General features: G+C 48.7%; 1 pseudogene; it reads left to right on the top strand.

Annotated features, from left to right (window-relative positions):
* The first annotated feature begins 3,553 nt into the window (after positions 1–3,553).
* Positions 3,554–3,668, top strand: LOC145398525 (5S ribosomal RNA; annotated as a pseudogene).
* The last annotated feature ends 269 nt before the right edge of the window (positions 3,669–3,937 follow it).

Here is a 3,937-nt window from a genome sequence, read left to right as displayed (position 1 = left end):
CTATTTCTTGCTGGGTGACATGAACAGTCATCATCCCCTGTGGGGTGGCTCCACAGCTGATGCTAGAGGTACTATGTTAGCCTCCATTGTGGAGGATGTGGACCTGTACATTTTAAATTCTGGTGAAGTTACTTACTTCCATAGTCAAACGGGTATTTTTACTTCTATTGATTTGTCTTTGTGCTCTGCAGGAGTAGCCCTGAATTTTACATGGGGTGTGTTACCAGACTTACATGGCAGTGACCACTTCCCTATTTTATTAAGATCGACACAGAGTGCGCCTCGGCGTCGTCTTCCCCGCTGGCGCTTGGATAGGGCGGTCTGGCCGGTTTTTGAGGAGCTGTGTTCCCCGAGCCGATGTGTGGAGGATTTTGTCAGCACTGATGCTGCTGTTGATTATTTCACAGACTTATTTCACTCAGCGGCACTGCAGAGTATTCCGAGAACAGCTGGTCACTTTCCTCGCCGTCCAGTTCCCTGGTGGACCGATGAGTGTGCTTCTGCTGTTCGGGCTAAACGTGCTGCTTTCTCCTGACTTCGTCGTCACCGAGGTGACCCTGGTTACTTAGTGGCATATAGGAGGGCCCGAGCTCATGCCCGGCGGGTTATGAAGGAGGCTAGGAGGAAGTCTTGGGCGTCATTTGTTTCTTCAATTTCTTCACAGACTCCTCTCACAAAAGTGTGGAAACGGGTGAGGAAGATTTCAGGGAAATTTCCCGGTCCCCTCCTCCTGTTTTATCTCGTGCAGGTGTGGTGGTGGCTCATTCTTTGTCTGTTGCCGAGATATTTGCCGCTCATTTTGCTAATGTCTCTAGGAAGGACACCTCATCCCCGTCGGCACGCCGCCGACGGCACCTGGAATCTTTGGGCATTAGTTTTCCATCTACTGCAGAGGAGTCGTATAATGTTGCTTTTTCTGCTTCTGAACTTCAGACGGCATTGTCGCAGTGTCGCGACTCTTCTCCAGGCTTGGATGATGTCCCATATGCCTTCTTACACCACTTGCCTGATGCAGCCCTTGATTTTCTGTTGTCACTGTATAACAGAATTTGGTGCACTGGTGGGTTTCCAGCCTCATGGGGTGTTGCTGTGGTTCTCCCCATCCCTAAGTCGGGTAAGGATCACTTGCAGGCCACTAATTATTGCCCTATCTCACTGACATCTTGCCTTTGTAAGGTCCTTGAAAAAATGGTGAATAGTCGGCTCATGTGGTACTTAGAGAAGGGTGGTTACTTGTCTCCTGTCCAGTGTGGGTTTCGGAAGATGCAGTCAACCACAGATGCTCTCCTTTCTTTAGAATCTTCCATCTGCCAGGCTTTTGCAACTAACCAGCATCATATCACAGTGTTCTTTGATTTGGAGAAGGCGTACAACACTTCCTGGCGTCATGGTATATTACAATCACTTTATGAGTTTGGTCTCCGTGGGCGACTCCCCACTTTTATCCGGGAGTTTTTATCTAATCGTATTATTCGGGTCCGAGTTGGGAGTGAGCTGTCTACTGCACATCCCCTTGAGGATGGTGTGCCACAAGGGAGCATACTAAGTGTTACCCTTTTCGCAGTGGCAATTAACAGCGTTATTTCTGTGCTCCCTGATGGTGTTCGTGGCTCTCTCTATGTTGACGATTTATCAATCTCTGTCACTGCCTCACGGATGTCAATGGCAGAAAGGAGGATGCAGATGGCTCTCAACCGTGTCTCTAGATGGGCTGATGACCGAGGTTTTCGATTTTCCTTCAAGAAGACCGTTGCCATGCATTTTTGCCGCATTCGTGGAGTCCACCCTGACCCAAACCTTTTTTAGACGGGCGTCGTATTTCGTGTTTAAAGGAAACCCGGTTTTTAGGGCTGATTTTTGACAGCCGGTTGACTTGGGTCCCTCACCTGAGGTACGTAAAAGCTGAGTGTATCAGAGCATTGGGTCTCTTGAAAGTTTTAGCGCACACATACTGGGGAGCTGATCGCAAGACCCTCCTCCTCTTGCATCAGTCTCTGATTTTATCCAAACTTCATTATGGATGTGAAGTTTATTCTTCTGCCTCAGAAGCCCGGCTTCGTAGTTTAGATTCCATACATCATGCTGGTGTTCGTCTCGCCACTGGGGCATTCCGATCTTCCCCGATTTCGAGTTTGTTGGCTGATGCTGGTGTCCTTCCTCTAGACTTGCTCCGTTCTTCCCTTTTGATGCGATGTTGGTATCGCTTATCTCGTCTCCCAGACTCTGTGCCCTTTGTCAAGGTCTCTCAAGATTCTCGGTCACCTAATTTTGCCACTCGGCCATCCTTTCCAAAGCCCTTTGGTTTCAGGGTGCAGTCAGTTATGTCTAGCTTCTCTGTTCCTTCTGTGCCGATCACTCCCCACCGTGTCCCGAGGGTGGGCTACTGGCTTCTACCCAGGGTGACATTTTGTCGTTTCTTCTCATTCAGTAAGGCCTCCCTTCCTTCTCAGGTTTTATTTTCTCTGTTTTTAGAGCATGCCTCTTCTCATGGGGACTCCATACCAGTTTATACTGATGGATCTAAGTCCGATGTAGGTGTGGGCTTTGGTGTGGTGTTTCCCACCTTCTGTCGAGGTGGGAGCCTCCCTGTGACTGCTTCTGTTTTTACGGCTGAGCTGTCTGCTATTTTATTTGCCCTTCAGATTCTCTTCACTCTCCCCCACACTGCTTTCACTGTTTTTAGTGACTCACGAAGTGCTCTTTCTGCAATGGAGTCTTTTAATCCCTCTCATCCTTTGGTTTTATCCATTTTAGAGTGGCTTTTCCTTTTAGGGCGTCGTGGACGTCGTGTAGATTTCTGTTGGGTTCCAGCTCATGTAGGAGTGGCAGGGAATGAACGAGCTGATCAGCTGGCCAAGGCGGCAGCGGCTCGTCCCCCTCTTGCACAGTCCCCTCTGTATCTTCTGCCTGCTGCAGATATGCGCTCCTGTATTGCCTCCAGAGTTTGGTGCTGTTGGCAGGAGCATTGGGATGCTGTAGGTGCCAATAAGTTGCGCTCGATTTGCCAGAAGGTGGGCTCATTCAGTTACCAGGGCTTCCCTCGTCAATGGGAGACTGCTTTGTGCCGCCTCCGCATTGGCCACACCCGTTTTTCTCATGGCTTTTTAATGGAAAGGGCTCCTCCTCCATTCTGTGATGACTGTCTGGTTCCCTTGACTGTTCGGCACCTGTTGGTGGAGTGCCCTAGTCTTGAGGATTTGCGTCGTCGATTCCTCTCTGACCACCAAACGGATGGTGGTGTGTATCATCTTTCCTCTGTGCTTGGGGAGGATGCCTGTGCCTTGGGAGGGGCAACCCTCTCGTTTGTGAAGGAGGCAGGACTTTTTAAGGATATTTAGAATTTCTTCATTTTGATTGTGTGGTTTATCCTCTGTTTTTTTTTACTTTTTACTTCTTTGTTATACGGCGGCATATGACCCTGGCAGTTGCGCCGCCATGATTATTAGAAAAAAAAAAAAAAAAAAAAATGGTGAGGTTCGCCTATGACTAAGGCTGTTAACCGCTACAATCAACACTGAAATCATCAGGCCATGGAATTTCTGGAGTAATATCGCGCATCAACACACGTTGAGTACACCGCTTCCCGTACGATCAGCGAAGTTAAGCAACGTTGGGTCTGGTTAGTACTTGGATGGGTGACCGCCTGGGAACACCAGATGTTGTTGGCATCCCTACGTGTCAAGTGGGGTTGGTGGAGGATTAGTGCCCCTCCCTGTAAAACAATTAACTCTAAGCCTTTGGCCACCCCGTTTGGGATACATGGCGTCTGGCAATGGATGGATGGATGGAACACAGCCCTAGAATTATCGAGAGGGAGATTTCCATCAACTCTGAATTTATCTTCCTAGATCGACATCTCCCATCAACATGCCTCTCCGAGTGACATCATCTGTATTAAGTGGGTGTAAATATACTTACTCATTTCTTCTCAGCGTTT

The sequence above is a fragment of the Coenobita brevimanus genome, chromosome 45 (assembly GCF_032717465.1).
Source record: "Coenobita brevimanus isolate Jiangsu-jjx chromosome 45, ASM3271746v2, whole genome shotgun sequence".
NCBI classification, from domain to species: Eukaryota; Metazoa; Arthropoda; class Malacostraca; order Decapoda; family Coenobitidae; genus Coenobita; species Coenobita brevimanus.
Note: the sequence above shows the minus strand (reverse complement) of the source record. Positions and strands in the feature narration are given on the sequence as shown.